The sequence below is a fragment of the Cryptomeria japonica genome, chromosome 3 (genome assembly GCF_030272615.1).
Source record: "Cryptomeria japonica chromosome 3, Sugi_1.0, whole genome shotgun sequence".
In the NCBI taxonomy this organism is placed as follows: Eukaryota; Viridiplantae; Streptophyta; class Pinopsida; order Cupressales; family Cupressaceae; genus Cryptomeria; species Cryptomeria japonica.
This window is the reverse complement of record NC_081407.1, coordinates 491,068,503-491,090,703: the sequence shown is the minus strand read 5'-3', so window position 1 is coordinate 491,090,703 and position 22,201 is coordinate 491,068,503.

Genomic DNA, 22,201 nt, shown 5'->3' with positions numbered 1-22,201 from the left:
TCTAATATACAAGCATGAACTCTACCAAACGGTTTTCCAAGATGAATCCTGAGCGAAGAGATATCAATTGTCGAAAATGACCAACCGGCTTTGTCGACACTGCAGACCTGATGAAGTCAATGTTCTGGGAACACATGATGCCTTTCTCAAAAATATCAAACGACCTCCGTAGACCCTCAAATTTGAAACACAGGTACCTTGAAGTACATATTAAATATTTGAATTCTCAATTTGATCAAAAGACTAACTAGGTGCAAATGGTGCGCTCGTGAAAATGGCTACTTTAACTGATGCGGCAACAAAAGTACAGATAACTGAAAAAGATGGCTCAATAGACCCTTTTGAAAACCGATCAAACAGATTGGCAAAGGCTTCAAATTTGAAACATGACTCATCATTTATACCAACAATATCTTGGAACAAACATTATGGCATAACACTCACTGAAGCAACTTTTACACTTATGCGAGACAGGGCTCCGACTAGCTGTCAAAACAGGGACTTGCCAAAACATACAAACTACAAATGGATTGATCTTTGAAAACTGAGCAAATGGATTCATAAAGACTTGATAGTTTGAAAGATAGCTCATATTTATACATACAATTCAATCCATTTTGAAATTATTCATGATGATCAACAAGGAAAAATATATAAGCACTCAAAGTAGGCCACTCAATAAAATCTGCATTTGTACCTAAAATACACTTTTAGCTCACCCCTCGAAATGGGTACCTAATAAACTTATCCAAATTGAATTTTGAAAGTTGCACATCACTGAATAGGCCAAATGATAGGTGTAGGACATGTTTCCCGAGCCTTACCCCCTAAAAATGAACTGGCTCCATTTTGCCCTCTCTCTAACTAGGCCATTTAGACTGACTCATTTGGAAATGCAAAGCAAAATTTTGAAATGGGCCTCTAAACTGTTGGGACTCAATTTTAATGAGTCCCAACAGTGGCTCTGAGTGGGGATGGTTGATTACAAGATCAACACAAGAGTCCAGATATCTATGGTTGAGCAGACCACCCAAAAAATGGATCACTTTCTTCTCTTCTCAAAAATAGGGCTTCCTTACTCTACCCAAACAGCAGGGCACCTTATTAAAAACCACACAACTGAAGCAAAGCAACTATACAATAGATACAAACATACTCACAACTGATCATAAGCTGCTCCAAACAACTTTAGCATTTACCTTTGTCAAAAATCTGATTTTCATCACTTGACATCATGATCCAAACAAAGGAACCTTTTAATAACAACTGAGCATAATCCTTATAATCAACCTCTTTTGTCTCATTATTGTAACAGCTGGTGTGCATACCTTTTGTCTGATTCTAAACTTTGTAATCACACACTATCTCAACAAAAGTAAAACCATGAGACAACTCACTATAGAGGCCTTCCCACAAGCTGCAATACACTTCACTATCCCAATCAATTCTACCATTTGCAAAGGCATCATCATGTTGAACTCCAAAAATAAAGCATTCAATCTCAACATTATAATTCCCATCAGCACATGCCTTATTACCATTTAAATTCATAAAATGAGGGACATTCGCAACCAGTTGATGCAAACAAGGAACATAAATCTTACAATCTGGATGTGATACTTTGCTATGCTGATCACATTCCATATTATCCTTGTCTATCAAACTCAACATATCCGTATCCTCAATATCCCATTCATGGAAAAGAATGCATACCTCTGGCTGAAGCAAATCCTCAGCTAAATCTTCTTCATTCAAATCTATATCCACCCGAAAAACTTTCATTTGTGGTCTGAAGAAGTAATCACATAACCCATGCCTCTTATCTTCATCATGAAGTAATTTCTTACAACACATGTTGTTGTTGTTTAGAATTTCATCAACATTAAAAACTTGTTCAAAACAAGGGAAAACTTCAGCATTTTCATCAATGAAATCAGCACCATGAACATTAGTATCAAAAGCAAAGAACTCCATGTCCGGTTCAAGCATACTATCAACATTCACATTCTCTTCATGGTACCTAAAATTTTGAAAGCATTCAAATATAGGTTCACTTAAATCTGAAACTAGAACATTATTAGCACTTTCACATATGTTCTTATCTTCAAAGATACTTTCATTTTCAGATTCATGACTAAGATATACAACTTGGTCTCCTCTTATATCATCTTCACAAGATGAATAATAAGAATTCTCATAACCATCATCAACTGCATGACTGACATTCATTTGCTAATCATAAGAAAGTGAATAACTCGTGCCAAGATCACTCTCATTCTTAAATTGATCTTCATTGTTCATTTGTATACCTTCAAGGTGCTAGGAATAGAACTCAATGTCCTCATAATCAGCAGCACCACTCCATTTTGAAACACATTCATCACTGGGTATACTTGTATTGAAAACACTATTAGCATCATCTGCAATTTCATTTTCAGATTTATCAAACTTAAACAAAATCCGATTTTCATCATATTGCACATTTTCACTTGCATAATCAACAACTTTTGGTGATCCCTCAGTATTTGGTGTTGCAATATCAAACACATCAGCAGCATGTAAAGATCGATGGTCATCATCTTCATTAATTTCATTATCACTGCCTTTGGGAAATGCATTATTTACTTGAAAATTTGCAGTCACATAATCAGCATAACCGGCATACAAATCAAATGGTACACATCCCTTATATATGTCTATCTTTGTATCAGCATTATCACAACAATTCTCATTGATCATTCCATCATTACTATGAGAGACAACCGGCATTGACAATAGAGATTCTTGACTCTCATCAAAATTTGAAACACATATATCAGCAAAACCATTCAAAACAACAGAGCTTAACATATTTGGATAAGGAATGATTTGATCAGTTTCAAATAGTATTTCACCATTGAAGGTGCTTTGACAAGAAACAACAGTGGATACTACTCTCTTTGAGATCCCAAATTTTAAATTATTTTCAATATCCCTAGCTGTGTTAAAGGCTTCATACAAAGTTTTGGGTTCTTTGTTTCTCAACAAGAAACCCATCTTCTCATCAAATGCACTCATATAGATATCTAGACATACTTTATCATCAAACTTATATTTTCTGAAAATTTTAGACAAAGCTTGTGAAAATCTGATATTAAATATTGGTACCAATTCATCTTCCTTGATTTGTATGTACGTGAATTTTTTTAGCATATCACAATCACTCACTTTTTCATCAAATTGGTCTATGAAATCTGAAACCAATTCTTCCCATGAGGAAATACAATCTACTGGAAAAAAGGAAAACCAATCCCTTGCATCCTTATTCAGTGATTGCATGAATAACTTCATGCACACATCTTCTTGACAAATTTCAAACTCTCCCATCAAATCTGAAAATCTTTTCAAATGTTGACATGCTAATTCTGACTTTTTTCCACTGAATATTGGCAAATACTTTCTAATTTCTATGGGTATGGGATTTGGGTAGCCCAGAATATCTTTAAAGTTCAGAGTAGCATAATACTTCATATTGAAACTTTTCCTATTACACGGTTGTGACACTCCACTAGGCATGGTCATATGTGAATAAGATTGGGGTTGAACTAATTGATTGCACATTGTGACTTCTCAGACTTCATACACAACCCCACCAAAAATTCAACAACTTCTAAATATGTCAAGCTACTGAATTATCTTCTTCACTTTTTGACATAAGACTCATGGATACTTGCATATCATAGGAAAACATATAAGATCTTGAAACTTAACAACACTTTGAATATGCAAATATTTTTTATCTTCTTCCCTTTCTACAAAGTGCAAAACACTAGATAGGGAAACTATTTTGCTCTTTCAAATTTTCAGAAGAGATATCTTGCATTGAAACTTCTGAAAATACCTGGGTGTTTGCAGCTGTACGACTTGTAGATCTAAAGATTAACTTCAGCTTTCAGCACGGTCTTTTATCACAGAGTCACCTCCTCTTGCATAGAGGACATTTTGAATAGCAAAATACCATTCAACACAAATTTTAATTCTCTACTTACTCCTTCAATCTCGCTGCAATAAACACTCTTCCAAGCTATTTAACACTGGTATAAACCACAGAGTCACCACACAAATAATGAATTGGAGAAAATTTTGCATTCAGCTACAAGGACTTGCTCACAACTCAGCAATATACATTCACTGTTACACCTTCATAAAAATATGACATGAAATAACATATCATTTTGCAGATCCAGAACAAGGAACATTTTCTTCACCATAAAACCACTTGACTCTGTGCATATACAATGGACAGACTGGCTAGATATGAAATTGACAGGATGAGGAATACATTCAACTTCTAACCTTATCAATCTAACATTTATATCCATTTACCCCCCAGCAGAGTCGCCATTTTTGTTGTTCATCAAAAATGAATAACCCAAGTACACCTGCAATTGATCTATGAAGTAGCCAATTCAATCTATGAAGAACCTCAGGGCTTGGACAACATGACAAGGATATGAATCATTCTACTCTTTAGGCTCTGCAAAACCTTCATCATTAAGTATCCTTGCATTAGTGCCTTACAAAAATGCATTACTCAACTCACTCACAAAATCATCAAAATCTTGAAAATATATCTCATTATCTATGATTTATTACAGAATTTAAATTCTTCCTTGAAGAATGCCTGCAAACAATCACAACAATCTCCTTGAGATGACAAACCTCAGCCTCCTTGAGGACTTAATTTGTAACAAAGAAATATACATTCAGAGACAATTTTGTGTGAATTTATGCATGCCTTACATACATATAACTCTGCAACAAAAAACACCTACAACAAGAAAATAACTCCATTCCTGAAAGAAAGCCTTGCCTTGTACAATCTTGAAGGAAATTCAAAATTGGAAACCATGAAAATATGGAGCCATCCTCCAAATTTCTGGAACCCCTACAATGAGAAGAAAATTGGAATAAGAAGGAGAGGGAAAAACATAAGAATTTATCAGAATTTGCCAAGTGTCTTCTTTTTCCTTAACTGCAAAAATATATCCTTCCTTCCCGTGGAAACTTCTCCCAAAATATCCAAAATTTGTTAAAACTAACTACTTTATTGGATTCCTTATCCCGAGAGCTTTCCGGCAATATATAATACTTGCCATTTTGAGTAAAAATAGACCTCTGGGCAAATTAATCATTTCTAGCAAGCCATCATTTAAATTTTTTGAATTTCCTATATAGTTGAAACTATATATTTAATTTTAATTTTTCGCCTGATTTTTGCCCTGATGTCCTGCCACGTGACAGTCTTTGATTCGCCGATAGGATCCACTGGGCACCACCTTGGATGACACCTCATCACTCTGCCACGTGTCCGCCTCATCACTGTCACTAGGTTACTTGCTCATCGCCACGTGTCTGCCACCTGTGCACCACCTCAACGCCACGTCACCAGGATCTGGACTACCTTCTGTCTTTCACCATTTCACAGAGGGTAACCAGTGTGCATCTTCGGCTTGCAAAATCACGCCGACCGTCGATCTCCTTGGAACTTGTAGGGTCTTTAACACTTCATTTTCGCAGAATGTCCTTCCCCATTTCATAGAGGGTAACCGGTGTGCATCTTCGGCTTGCAAAATCATGTCGATCGTTGATCTCCTTGGAACCTTCTCACTGGTTAATCTGCCCTTTGTCTATAAAATTCACTCACCTCGGGATCCGTGCCCACGTGGGGTCCACCTTGTCGCCACTTGTCGGTCTCCTTGGTTGCCCTGGGAAGCGCACCCATGTGTGTGGAGTCTGCCTTGGGCTCAACCAACACCATCCATCAAAAGCCTTTAAGCTTTGACATATTATATGTGTAGAGTGTTTCTTTTAAATATCAAAAAATTCACTCACACCACCAATGTGGGATAATTGCTCTATGCCTGGGACTACATTTTCTGAGTGTTCCTGAGAGTTTTAATGGCATTTTTTAATTTGATTGAAAGCTTTGTGCTTGAACCTTGCCCCTTCCTCTCCAACAAACCACGCAAGGGTTAAACCTATATTTATTAAATTTCTGAAAACCCTCTAACAAACTCACACTCCACTTCAAATCTGCAATTGCATTTGTTTTAAAAATGAAAACCCCTCCTTCCAAAAATCACGCAGGAGGTAAACTGGTACTTGCTTTTACTATTTGAAGTTCGTTGCCTTCTCCATATTTGCAGAAGATCCACGCCAAAGTGGAGAGGAGGAACATCGGCATTAAACTTGCCATGAATTTTGATTTTAAACTTTTGCAGCCTCTCCAAACTGCCATGTGAGGATTTGGGATTTGTTTTTTTTAAAGCTTTCTGCAACACATGGGGGCGCCTTGCACCACTTGTATTTAATTGAAAGTTTATGCAGCCTTAAACTCCAAACACCTTCCAAATACATTTGCCTCTAGTTCCAACGCTCCTTTCATTAGGAGATTTAATCATCTGCCACGCATAGGGAGAATGTTGGTAAAGGTTTATGGCATTTTGGTTTGCACTTGACAATTGCATTTTCCTGGAGAATTTTTTATCAACATTTTCTTGCTGCCAATGCATTTGGTTGTTTTATGATTTTACGCCATGTCTCATTGGCACGTGAAGTTTGGAATTGGCGATGCACCTACGAATCTGCATTTTCTTTGAGATTTTTTCACTTGAATCTCCCCCATTTTGGTGAAGAGGGAGTTGGCACATGCCAACTACATTAGCTGAAATTTATTTAATCCCCTTTTAAAAACCATGAACAACATGGAGGAGATTAGCTTGCTTGCTAAATATGCCAATGGCATTTGCTGGAAGTTATTTTAAAACATCGCCCTCCACCATTTGAATTTTCTTGAGACTTTCTATGGTCTTTGACATACCACGTTTTACACCTGGTAATTGCATTTACTAAAAAATTCTAAACCCTCTCCATGCCACACCATCTGCCAGGTGCATTTACATTTTTTTATATGTCTCTTCTCTGTCGCTGAAGGAGGATTTGGCACCAAACTCACCAATATGAAATTGTCTTATTGACCATGTCAATCTCTTCTTCTCCCATACCAGGCCTTTGAAAATGATCGACACCATTTTTGGATCACCAAACTGAGTTTTGCGACTTTCAAGCGCCTGTGCAACATTTTCGCATTTAATCGCGAAGACGTAATTTTCAAAGTGGTCAAAACACCTTTTTGGACCTCACCATCTGATAGGCATGTACTCTGATATACAAGCGTGAACTCTACCAAATGGTTTTCCAAGATGAATCCCGAGCGAAGAGATATTAATTGTTGAAAATGACCAACCGACTTTGTCGACACTGCAGACCTGATGAAGTCAATGTTCTAGCAACACATGATGCCTTTCTCAAAAATATCAAATGACCTCCATAGACCCTCAAATTTGAAACACAGGTACCTTGAAGTACATATTAAATCTTTGAATTCTCAATTCGATCAAAAGACTGACTAGGTGCAAATGATACACTCACAAAAATGGCTACTTTAACTTATGCGGCAACAAAAGTACAGATAACTGAAAAAGATGGCTCAATAGACCCTTTTGAAAACCAATCAAACGGATTGGCAGAGGCTTGAAATTTGAAACATGACTCATCATTTATTCCAAAAATAGCCTGGAACAAACATTATGGCATAACACTCACTGAGGCAACTTTTACACTTATGCGAGACAGGGCTCCGACTAGTTGTCGAATTAGGGACTTGCCAAAACATACAAACTGCAAACGGATTGATCTTTGAAAACTGAGCAAATGGATTCATAAAGACTAGAAATTTTGCAAGCTAACTCATATTTATACATACAATTCAATACATTTTTAAATTATTCATGACGATCAATAGGGCAAAAAATATAAGCACTCAAAGTAGGCTACTCAATAAAATCTGCATTTGTACCTAAAATGCACTTTCAGCTCACCCCTCGAAATGGGTATCTGATAAACTTATCCAAATTGAATTCTAAAAGTTGCACATCAATGAATAGGCTAAATGAAAGGTGTAGGACATGTTTCCCGAGCCTTACCCCCTGAAAATCAACTGGCTCCATTTTGCCCTCTCTCTAACTAGGCCATTCAAACTGACTCATTTGGAAATGCAGAGCAAAATTTTGAAATGGGCCTCTAAACTGTTGGGACTCAATTGTAATGAGTCCCAATAGATACATCCTGGAAAATTTAATCACCAGCTGGGACGCCATGGAGTGGGTAAAGACATCAAGGCAGAATGCGGCCATGCTCCTCCTAGACTTCGAGAACGCATATGATAGGGTGGAATGGGGGTTCATTCTGATGATGTTAGAAGCATTTGGCTTTCCAGAAGAATTATGCAATTGGGTGATGATTCTCCTCAAAGATGCATCGGCCCAAGTGGAAGTTAATGGTTCCCTATCGCAGAATATCACTCTTAGTAGGTCTATTAGACAGGGCTACCCGCTAGCCCCTGCTCTCTTCGTTATTGCCTCTAATGCCCTGTACTACATCCTAAGAGACCTTACCATCTCCCCTAAAGTACAAGGTGTCAAAATTTAGAATGGTGATGAGTTGATTAATGCTTAATTTGTTGATGACATGACACTCTTTATAGAACTTAGTAAACCGAATATGGAGGCTTTGGAGGGCAAAATTAAGTTTTTAGGGGAGATCTCAGGAGCTAAAGTTTCTTAGGTTAAATCTACCATGATTGGTTGGGAGGATCAGCCTCCAGAATGGTTACAATAGTTTGGGGTCCAATGGGGGGGGCCAAATAAGATAGTCAGATATCTGGGAATTCCATTTGCCATCTCACCATTCCTCAAGGAAATGTGGCTATGGGTCAGAAGCAAGATTGATAAAAAGATCAATAAGTGGAATAATAGGTATCTCTCGCTCATTGGAAGAGTGCAGGTGTGTCAAAAAAATTTATCTTCCTATAGCATATACTACTCCTCGGTGTGGATGTTCCCCAACTACCAAATCCTGGAAATTCAAAAAACCATCGGGAACTTCCTTTGGTCCGATGGGAAAGGAAATAAAAAGATGCATTCTGTTATATGGGAATGGTGTCACAAAGAAAAGAGTCTGCGAGGACTAGGAGTAAAGGATTTGAGAATTCAAGGGACTGCTCTTGCAGAAAAGTGGATCTTCCAGGAATTTGATGGCAATGAACCTTGGAAAATTCTGGTAAGAAATAATATCCTGAGGGTTGTACCGAAAAAGGCCAAATCTTGGAAATCCCTACCTTTTTGTGACCTTGTGGCTGGAGACTTTGCAGTCTTAGTGCAAGGCTCGAGTGTCTTCAAGTCTATTTGGAAGGCCTGGGAAAGTATTAGGCCCTTCATCAACAATACTAGGGTCGGCATCAATGAGTTCATCCATGGGGGTAGATCCATTTGGTGGAACCTCTTTCACTCCTCTAGACCTCTTGCCCTTACGCAAGGGTGCTCTGCTAAAGCCTGGGCCGTAAAAGGCATTTGTTGCTTTAGAGACATTATTGAGGATGACAGGCTTCTTAGTTGGGAAATCCTCAGAGGTATATTTGACTTGCAAGATTCCCACAAGAAGACCTATAACATGATGAAAAAAGCTTGCGGTAACCTTTAGTTTCCCAAAAAATGCAAGAATACTAATGACTATTGTAAGGATTTTTTGTGGAATAATACTATACCTATGTCTAATATTAAAGCTATCAATATTTACAAGACTCTAACATATGATGAATCCATTATTTTACATATTAACAAGTTATGGCTTGCAGATTTTTCAATAAAACAGTGGCAGAAGGTGTTTTCAGGATTATGGAGTAGTCCTATAGCACCCAAAGAAAAGTGTTTTAAATGGCTTATGATTATCAACAGGTTGTCGTTCAGAAAAGACCATAATAATTGGGATATTTGCAATGTTTGTAGGGTTCCTGAATCAGTTAGACACATTTTTTTTAATGTAGTATTGCTAGAGAAATATGGTTGTTATTTGGTATCTCTATTCCTAACCAATTTATTGTGCTTGATGTTCTAATTGGGTATATTAAGGGTCTTAAAAAAGAAACTAATCTATGTTGGCATATTATTTCCACTGAAATTTTATGGTATATATGGAAAATCAGAAATGAAGATAAATTTCAAGGCATAGGTAGGGCCCTTACTGAGTCTTTTCGTGGACTCACCCTTCACCGCATTTTCTTGCAAGTCTCTATGACAATGAACATTGAGAATCATAAGTTCCTTAGGTTCATTAAGGATGGAAATTCAAAGATGTACCTTCGTGAGATGGAGAATGGATACAAATGGAGGCAGGTAGCAAGAGGAAAGAAAGACGTTGACCTAGCAATGGAGAGCCTTGGAATAGAGGTTGCCAAAGTCAGAGACCCAGTTAAAGACCATATTCAGATGCTCTCAGAACTACTCAAAGGCAAGCAAGTTGTGTGGATGGAGGATCCCCGAGGGTGGACTACTTGGATGGAAGTAGCTCAGGAGCAGACACTGTTGTGACCTAGACATAGCAATTCAATTCGGCAAATATGAACATTGTGTCTCTTTTTTGAAATTATGCTATATAGTATCATATGTATAACTCTGTACATCTTTGTTTATAGTTCACAGTAATCTGGTAAACTTGTGAAGTTTGGACCTGTGGTCCATGTAGAAAAATGCTACATATTTTTGTAACAGTCTTCTCTCCTTATAAGAAATATCTAAAAAAATGATTACTTGGAATGATTAATTAATTAAATAAATATTTAATTAATATAGAGTGATTTATTTAACATTAATGGTTGAAGAATTAATTAATTAGGTGCTCAAGGTTGATTTAATTGCCTTTGGTTAGGACCTTGGTGATGTTGTCGAGATTAGGGGCCCATGGTTTAGGTGACCATTTTTAGGGTATTACATTTGCCCCTCTTTGAATTAATGTGAGAGCAGTGTGTTGGTTCAAAGAATAGTTGATGTCAAATAGATATCAATTCTGAACTTGATGGATCACAAACCGATGGAGAGCAAGATGTTCAGCTTGATTTGAAGTAATGAAACTGAATAAATTGATTAAAGCGATACCGATCTTGAACTTGATTGAACTAGGACCGTCAAAGAGTGAGATACTATTCTTGAGCTTGATTGACCAAGAAATGAGCATCAATCTCGAACTTGATTGAACGAGATTGAGCGAGAGACGCAACCGATTCCAAACTTTGATTGAACAAGAATTGACTGAGCAAAGGGATAAAACCAATTCTGAACTTGATTGAACAAGAGCCAATTAGCAAGAGAAAATGTCTAGCTTGATTTGATGTGATGAAAATGAACATCAATTTGAAGATTGATTCAAATACGGACAAAAATTGATATGCCCCTAGAGATTGCTCTTTTTGACATCGAAGAATCTCAACTTGATATAACATAATTTACCTAAGACGCCCCTAGTAACAAGGTTTAGTTGATTTTCTTTGTTTGAAAAGATTTTTTCTCAACTTTAGATGAAGATTTAAAAAATTTCTCGACTTTAGATGATGATAATCACTGAAAAGATGTAATGAATGACCCTCGGGAGCGAAATCGAAAGATAGCGAGGGTACAATGATTTTAGGCAATTTTGAAAAGATTAAAAAAGATATAGTGATGATGATTATTTGAGCATGAAGATTGATGTAAGAATTAATTTTGAGATCAGAGTTGAATGGAGCGCAAAATGATGAGGAAACTGACTTGAGGATGAAAGTGCTAAGTGGTCAATTTTGTGAAATTTCGACTAGAAAATTGACGTCAGATTTTGATTTTGATCCCGAATATGGACTCAAGACAGTTGATTTAGACATGGGTACAAATTTTATTTCCATTGGAGGAAGCTTGAAAATCAAGGTTTGAGCTATTTAAGCGGTTCAAGGTGTATTTGTCAATTCATTTTTACCTCTCAAAGCTAAAAACTTGAAAAACCTCCTGCGAAGAAAAATGGCAATTCCGATTCAAGATCATCAATTCAAGCACCAAAGACGACATAATCGACTGCAGAACTATGCCCCAGCATTAAGTGATCAATCTTTAGCCTTTTGAATTTCAGATTTTTTTGAATTTTTGTTAAATTTTTTATTTTTTAATTTCATTTGAAGTCATGTTTATCATTTTATCGTTCAGTGTTATACGTTTTATCGTACAAGTATCTGACATTTTTTATTTTATCGTATGAGCATGTAGGGTTTGTTGTCTGGTGTTTACCCTTCTTTCATACGAGTATGTTCATAAGAGACCATTTAGTCGTGCGACATGATACTGTTTGTCATATGAGACTATTTAATCATTCGACTCGTAGTGTTTGCGCGTATGCGTTTCTGCTTGTATGTGGTAACTCGTATGGAAAACAACAAGTATTTTTGAAGGTCGAAAGAGCAATTTTTTATTTTGCATGTTGTAATTTTGGATTCTTTAGCATGTTTAACACATTCTTAGCGCAAATTGGATCATGTACTGACGATTTGCGCATTCAATTTTTTCAGATTTAGATGTCAGATATGCAGTTTCAGTGCACATTTCCGCTAACGATGAGACTAGTGCATGATTTATCAGACGCACAGAGAGGTCATATAGGGTTATGTGGATTTGGATATTTGTTACAAATGCCTGATATTCATGTGAATCATGGTATGTTGACCGTATTAGTTGAGCGTTTCCATTCTGAGCATAACATGTTTCATTTACTGGTTGGAGAGATGACCATCATGCTAGAGGATATATACAAAATATTGAGGATTTCATTTGCTAGAGATAAGGTAGACTATGATTCTACTCCATGACCAGGTATTTTGGCTCTTAGACATATATTCCATGACGAGACTATCCTTGATCGTGCTATCACTTGGGATGATTTGATGAGCAGGTGTGGTGCAGAGTACCCTTTGGCTTGCATTTTGGTTGGCATGATTGGTTATTTTGTGATGCCTGATAGAGGACAGCAGGGGATGGGGCAGAATGCTAGAGAGGTTGTTGACTCATCTAGTGAGATTAGGTTGGGGTTCATGCTTTCTCGCTCATATGTACCATAAGATGCATGAGATTGTCCATTGGGAGGGGAAGAGCATGGCACCAGGTGTCTTGGTTCTTCAGATATGGGCATGGGAGCATATCTTGGTATGCAAACCTATTGTAGATGATTCTAGAGAGGTGCATCAGCCTATCGTATGTCAGTACTCAGGTTATGTTACACAACCCCATTTGAGCAAGACTAATTTTTGGAGGAGGAAGTTGGATGACTTGATCATTTTAGTATGGAGATCATGTTGGGGTCTAGAGTTGTGGGATGATTGGAGGCCATAGTGGAAATATATGTTTATGAATCAACCTCTCATCAGTAGATTGACTTCTATTATTGAGTGATTTGTAATATCTAGGGTTTTGAGACAGTATGGGAGACAACAAAGTATATCCCAAGAGTTCAAAGTGTATGCTAGATATGGGGAGGAGGAGAGACGAGGATGGGCACTAAGACTATCATATGCGTTGAGCATGCAAGAGTTAGTGGGTTTACAGTTGCAGAGATGGGAGTACCTAGAGGATGTGGTAGATGTGAGGGTATTGCCCCAGTATAGAGATTGGTTTCAGAGACATCCATTTCCTCATTTTACAAATCCTGGAGAGCATGCACCTCTTATAGATGAGGTTGAGGAGGATGCACCAACACAAGTACAGGGACCAGGGTAGGTATAGGGATGGAGAGAAGATGTACCTAGATGGACAGGAGGTGATCATGTTGCTAGTAGCAGCAGGGAAGCAGCGGGAGGTCGATAGCAACAGAGAGGTGAGGGTGGATCCTTAGGAATTGTTGGGGTTGAGGCTGGTGGTTCTAGGGCAGCAGAGGTTGGAGGTGAGGAGCAGAGAACGGCTCCTAGGCAAGTTAGGCAATAGAGGGATGAGCAAGGAGGTGGAGAAGGGGAGATGGGGAGAGAGAAGGCAGTACTAGACGTAGTACGGTATTTGAGGGAGAGGGTGACAGGTTTGAAATCATAGTTGATAGTGGCGCAGACGTAGCTGGTAGAGCGAGACTGATAGATCATTGAGACCAGAGATGAGTGTGATCGATAGATCATAGAGGTGAGAGAAGAGCAAGATGCTCTTTAGTGAGAGGTTTTGCATCAGACGAGTCATGCAACTCATTATGTTGCAGCTTATAGCATAGCGGTCCCAGTAGCATAGAAGGTTATGTTGTATTCTCAATATATGGCTCGATCTGAGGGAGTTAGGGCATCTAGACAGGATGTCAGTCAGTAGGCACCACTTCCTCCACCCAGCGATGAAGGAGAGGCAAAGAGCTAGATTTGTTATATCTCCTAGATTTTGTTATATACCCCATTTTTGTAGCCTATACGATTCTTACTTCGATGAGACATTGTATATGATAGTTGATATCATTTCTACTCTTAGATACTGAGATTATGACGAGATATATGAGCTTTTGATTTGATTTCATTGTACTTTTGTTGATTGATTATGAGATGTCTTTTTTATATGCTTTATTCTATATGTATGCATATTTTTTCAGTATGGATGTATGTAATGGAGATGAATATGGATGTTTGTTTTTTTTTTCTTTTTCATATGCAAATAAATGATGAAAATGAGTAACTAGTAGTGCAAATGTTTATTTTTCATGCAATAATATGAATGCAAATAAATATATAATGAAATGTTTGGATGTATATAAGATGATCATGTATGCAGCTAACATCACAATACACAAGTACTCGATCAGAGAAACGATGATGAAAAAGAGACCACTTAGCTGAGAAATGATGATTGCTTTAGACTCTCATTCAAAAGATAAAGAGATCATTGTTATCACGCTGAAATCACTTGAAATGCATAAAATTTAGAATGAATGCAACCTAAACTTAGTCACTAGATTTGGTATGCTTGTTGGTGTAATTATTTATTCATCTTGGATATTATTACACCTTACTTAAGTTTACTTAGGAAATGCATTTTATAGTAGTTTGGGTATGAGACACTTGGGTGTTTGTGTCACATTGAGATAGTGTGTGTATGAGAATTTCCACCTTTTATGGTGTTCATCTTGTTACTACTCTATCATATCCACTTATTGTGGAGTGATAATTCCACCTTCGGTGGGTGATCCACCTCATGTGGAATATTTTATTGTTTCTCCTACCTATCTCACCTATTTCCTACCTACCCTTGTTTCTTGTTGAGTCACATGTCATGTTTGTGTGCTCACATATCCATATAGCCTTGCCTATATAAGCAGGCTCATCTACATTGTTTGTACAGGCAACTATTGAAAAGTGATTGATGATCCAGTTGATCACATTTTGCATCTTGATAGAATACAGTTTATTCCTATCATCTATTTTTTTCTCTCTTATTTTTGTTTTCCATTGCCTCTAGATCTTGGCAAAATCTCATATGGTATCAGAGCCATTAGAGTGTCATTGGTTTGTCAATTGAGAGAAATTTGATGTTATTTGGGGTTGTGTATTTTGGAGCTTTCTATTGCAGGTTATTACTAAAGCTTGATGAGTCAAATTTGAAGCTACCATTGGATTGAGAAGACCCAAGAAAGTCAGTTTTGTCTTTTCTTTCATCCAAATCAGACTTCGGAGGCTAAATCCAAAGGCATTTGAAGTTTGAAGCTGCGACGGAAATTTTCCAGAAATTATAATTTTGTAGGCAAATTTCAAATAGTGATATCTCACTCATCCAGACTCCTTTTTTCAAGCAATTTCTTTTGGGGGGGGTAGAATTTCGTGATCTGTACTGTGGTGCAAGAGTTTTCTGATTTTTGGATATAGGTTTTTCTAAAATCATGAAATCTCGATTTTTACAACTTTGGAGGCTTCTTTTGGGCTCATATGGACACCTTTTCAAGTGCCATTTTTTTTAAAAGTGAGTAATTTTTTGTCTAATTTCATAATCTGCTATTTGTTTGTAGTGATTTTGACTAGAAATTGTACTTTCAGTACTTGGTCATTTTTTGGCCTATTTGGTACTTGTATTTTTCTTGGATCTCAGTTTAGATCACTAGCAATATTTGTTGAAGTCTCTTATATCTCATTTTGAGAAGTTGTAAAATTTTAATCAAAAGTCCACCTTGCCTTGTTTTTCAAGTGTCCTAATGTACACACTCTAAGTATAAAGTGCCAAATCATGACTTTTGGGGGGGTTGCTTGATTGAGTAATTTGGGGGGGGTGTCTTGTGTGATTGTACCTCTCTCTATCTTGTGGTTTTTCCTTTTTGCTGCTATGGTTTCTCCTAAGTTTCCTCTCTTAACTCCTCATAATTATGCTACTTGGAAAATTGATGCATGGAGTAAACTTATGAAAAAAGGACTAACTCATTATATTGATGGAACTATTGTTACTCCCGCTGATCATAAGGTCGATCATGCTAGTCACTTGGTTTGGCTCACTAAAAATATCATGGAAATTGGTACCTTAAGAAAGTATGTATCAAAGGATCTCATTTTTAATAATGAGAAATGTACTCTAATCAAGGATGCTTGGCAAAAGTTTTAAGACTTGTATGGTCAAGTTGATGAGATTAGGGGATATTAGATTGATAGTGATCTCACCATATTAGATCCCAAGAACTTTGATACTATACAAGATTATGTCACTAAAGCAAAAGAATTAAGGGAACAACTCAAATATTGTGGCATTGATATAAAGGATACTCAATTGATCTTCAATTTGATGGACAAGCTTCCACAAGAATATGCAGCATTTGTTTCTAGTTTCCAAACCCATAGGATGACAATGGGTTCAAGCTACACAATGCCTACATTTGATGCTTTCGCCAAAATATTGATGATGGAACAAACTAAGTTGATAAGAATGGGAATTCTTAAGACTTATAAGTCTTAAGCATTAGTGGAAAATCAAGGGAACAAAGGAAATCAAGGAAAGGACAACTCCAACAAGAAGAAATGGCAATCAAAGCCTAAGGAAAAAGCACCATCTTCTCCACATCAAGGAGATTCATCCTCTTCCAAGAGGGACAATTCACCAAAGAGGGAGAGACCTACTTGTGCCTATTGTAAAAAGTTTTGTCATGAGGAGCATCGTTGCCATTCTAAGAAGATTGATGAGGTCACACACATCCTCAAAAAGCATAATATTGATTTTCCTAATGCCTACAAGAAGGATGATTCATCAACTTTTACTTCCTCACATTCAAAAGGGAAAGGGCAAGCATTCATGTCTTCTACAAATGGGAAGACTCACTCTTTTGGGACAAGAAAAGGAAAATCTCTTTGTGCTACTACAAGTCTTGATTTGGGGAGGGCTTCTAGATCCAGGGGCTTCTCATCATATGGCATCTAATCAGTCTATGTTCTCTTCATTTGAACCTTGCACCATATCACAGATTTTGATGGGCAATCATACATACATGGATGTGATTGGGAAAGGAGCTATTTCCATTGGGGATAACTCCTTCAATGATGTGTTGTGTGTACCCCATTTGACAAACAATCTACTTTCCATCTATCAAATCACACATGGCACAACTAAGAGAATTGTGGAGTTTGCACCTGAGTTAGTTTTCATTACAGACTTGGAGACTAGAGCTATCATTGTGATTGGGGTGGTTGATCATGCATCTCGATTATACTCTTTTTCAAATTTTGTTGATGATGATGATTTCACATATGATGATTCTACACATGATGATCACACTTCTTGTGATGATTCATATTTTGAGGAGAACTTTGGGTACTTGAACTTGGGGATTCTCACATGTGACCCCATTCTTGAGCCTTGTGTTTCATCTCCTCCTATTGATATCATATCACCTATTGCACCTAATGATGCAGCTAGTGCGAAAGTTTTGCCTTCTTGTAATTCAGTGCAGCAGGATATTTCATGTCTTCCAACTTCAGATTCATGGGATGACTACTTGACAAACATTGCAGGTTTGTTTGTGGAATCCTACATTGCAGATTTGGGAGACATCATTGATGATATTCATCTTCTCTTTGATGAAGATGATCCTTCTTCGATTGTTGCAAGGGATCACTCTAACCCTCTTGTTAATTTTCTACATGATTGTGGATACTTATGTACAACAGTTGGAGGAGGTCTCTCTATCCTTTGAGGAGACATGTGAGTCTTTTGGAATTGTTCTACTTTCTTCTCCACTAGATATTGGAGTACCTTTTTCAGTAGTGTGGAGCAGTTTACCACCTTTGGAGGGGGTATCTTTTAGCATCGACATGGGGACACTTGAGCAGTTTTCTGAGACTTCATTCATCATGAGTTTTTTTCATACATCTTCCCTTCATGATTGGGGAGACTTCATCGATCCACCTTTGGTTTTGTTTCTTCCTAAGGGGAGGAATGTTGTTCGACATTCTTGGAGTAGTTTCTTCATTCATTCTCGAGCTTCTATCATTGGTGTAGATTCTACATTGAGGGGGGGGTTCCTAGCTTCACTTCTTCTCTCATATGGGGGAGACTTTTTCCTCACATGGGGTTCTGTTCCTCACATACTTCTATGAGAGTTCTGTTGTATCTAGCTTTCATCTCTCTTTTGGGGAAGGGTTTTTTCCCATTGGGTTTTTCTCTCTTTCCCCACTTTGTGAGAGATTTCATTGCATTGGTTTGCATGCATTTGCATTTGTACATGGTACCTAACATGGCCTTGTAGTCGGGACCCATCATGCATTGCTTATTTGCATTATAAACTTAGTGCATTCCCCTAAGTTGCACTTAAGGGGGTGTTGGTGTAACTATTTATTTATTACACCTTACTTAAGTTTACTTAGGAAATGCATTTCATAGTAGTTTGGGTATGAGACACTTGGGTGTTTGTGCCACATTGGGATAGTGTGTGTAGGAGAATTTCCATCTTTTATGGTGTTGATCTTGTTACTACTCTATCATATCCACTTATTGTGGAGTGATAATTCCACCTTCGGTGGGTAATCCACCTCATGTGGATTATTTTATTATTTCTCCTAACTACCTCACCTATTTCCTACCTACCCTTGTTTCTTATTGAACCACATGTCATGTTTGTGTGTTCACATATCCATATAGCCTTGCCTATATAAGAAACAATTAAAAAAGAAGAAACATCAGCTAAGCAACAAACACAAGCAAACATGAAATGGAAAAAGAAGCAAGCTTCAAATCAACAAGAGAAACAAACTAAAAGCATCTCTCAAGAAACATTAAATCTCAATCAAAACAAGAAAGAAGATAATATAAGTCCAGGAGAACTCATAGAAAATTTGACAGAACTTAATCTCACTCTTGAAGAAGCTGAATATGAACGAAGAAAAGATATAGCTAGAAAAGTAGAAGAAATGTTATATGAACAAATCTGTAGATTGCAAGCTCCAAGTGATATAGATTCTAATGAATGGGAATGGGATTCCTATCACTCTGAAGAATAAACTAAAGAAAATTTCTTTGAAGGAGATGTAGAAGTCAATATAGTTCACACGTATGCAGGACAAATGTCAGGAACTAGTTCACTTGAACTAGAATCACATTCGGCTGACTTGGACTTAACCGAGGATGATCAGGAATTTCTTACATGAGTTCATTCTGATGAGAGTACCATTCTAGACATCAACATACATATTGAAAAATTTGATACATCTATCATGACCCTTGAAACCCTCGAAACATCCCAACATGAATATCCCTTATCTCTAATCCACCCTGAGCTTATTGATTGGGAAGATGAAGGACATACCACCATTTATACCTTTCCAAATGACCATGCCATATCTATATATCTTAATGCAATCGAACCCATAACAAATTTCACCAAGAATTCTAGCAATGCATCTTCCAATCAAGTGGGTGCCAAATCTCCTAGTCACAAAAGTGAAAATAAAGAAAAGAATATCAAGTCTAATGCTGAAAACCATTTATTGGCAATATTAGATCCGGAAAAAGTTAAAATAAAGGATGAATCTAATGGTGAAAACCTCCTTGAGGCACCAGAAGATGGGAGATTTGACACTTTACCTGAGCATTATCAAGAAAGGTCATACATTTTGATTGAACCAACAAAGGCAGTTAACATTGGCACAACAGAACAACCAAAGATTCTTCATCCAACAATTTCTTTGTCTGAGCAAGAAATACAACAATATGTGGAATTCTTCAAACAACGGAAAACCATTTTGCCTAGTCATATGCAAACATGCCAAGGTTAGATCCAGAGCTTATTATGCATCACTTAAATGTTAGTCCAGGAGCCAAACCAGTCAAACAGAAGTTAAGGAAAATGCATCCACATATTGCTCTTCTAGTCAAAGCATAACTAAAGAAATTACTGGATGTAGGATTCATCAGACCTATAGCTTATCCTCAATGGGTATCCAACATCGTTCCTATTTCAAAACTAGATAAAAGCATCAGAATATGCACAAACTTTAGAGATCTTAATAACGCATGTACAAAGGATAACTTTCCTTTGCCTAACATCAACATCATTGTAGATTTAACTGTTGGACACTCCATGTTCTCTTTAATGGATGGTTTCTCCGGATACAATCAGATCAAAATAGCACCCGAAGATCAAGAAAAGACAGCTTTCACATGTCCATGGGGTACTTTTTGTTGGAACGTCATGCCTTTTGGATTAAAGAACGTAGGTGCTACATATCAAAGAGCTATGACAACTATATTTTATGACATGATGCATACATTCATGGAAGACTATGTGGATGACATTTTGGCTAAATCATACAACAAAGAAGAGCATATATAAATACTGGAAAGGATATTTGATAGGTTAGAACCATACAAGCTACGGCTAAATCCTAAGAAATGTGCCTTTGGTGTTACTTCAGGAAAGCTATTGGGATACATTGTTTCAGCTAGAGGTATAAAAGTGGATCCAGCTAAGGTAAAAGCAATAATGGAAATGGCATCTCCCAGGAATATCGGTCAACTAAGATCACTCCAAGGAAGACTCCAGTCAATCAGAAGTTTTTTTTCTCAACTAGCAGATAAATGCCAACCATTTACTCATCTATTGCACAAAAATTTTCATTTCAAGTGGGACCACCATTGTGAGGACGCATTCAACAAGATCAAGGCTTATCTCATATAACCACCCGTCCTAATGTCACCAATTCCAGGGAAGTCGTTATTACTCTATGTATCAACCACTGAAACATCATTAGGAGTTTTGCTTGCACAATAGGATAATGAAGGAAAAGAATGAGCTATCTACTACATTAGCAAAACACTAGTAGGATATGAGATCAACTATTCACCAACAGAAAAAGCATGCTTGACAGTATTTTTTGCTTCTCAAAAATTACAACACTATCTACTATCTCACTCCATCAAGTTAATAGCTAAAATCAATCCTCTGAAATATTTACTCAGCAAAGAAACATTAATAAGATGACTAGCAAAATGGATCATGATCCTGAGTGAGTTTGATATTAAGTATATTGACAGAAAAGCTATCAAAGGACAAGTTATTGCAGACCAACTAGAAGAGGCACCACTTCAAGATGATCATCCTTTACAAATTGAATTTCCTGATGTTGATATCCTAACAGTCACAACAAAAAATGGCAATTATACTTTGATGGTTCATATACACTGCATGGATCAGGAGCAAGCATTCTATTCATCACACCACAAGGTCATACAATTCCAAAAGCATACAAATCAAACTTTCCATGCACCAACAACACAACATAGTATGAAGCTTTGGTTACACGTATTAAAATGGCTATAGAATGGAACATTATACAACTTCAAGTCTTTGGAGACTCTCAGCTCATCATTAATCAAATTAATGATGACTATCAAACAAAGGATGAAAAGCTAATGCCTTATAAAAAGATGGTTTACGATATCAAGAAATACTTTATAGAAATAACCTTTTAGAAAATTCAAAGGCATGACAACAAAGTCACGGATGCCATGGCTACAATTGCTTCTCTCCTTCAGACACAAGAAAATCAACAGCGTTATGAATTCCTGGTGGAAGAGTTGTTTTACCCTGCCTATAATTGCCATGATTCCCAAACCATCTGTCAACTTATTGGACATGATTCCTCCGGCTATGGCCAAACTTACACATACCTGAAAGATAACACCCTACCTCCCAACTTATCGAAGAACCAAAAGAGAAACTTTATTTGCCAATCCTCCCATTTTACTCTCATCGCGGATACCCTTTTTAAACGAGGTCTAGATGGCACTCTCTTAAGATGTCTCGAACAAGAAGAATCTGAGAA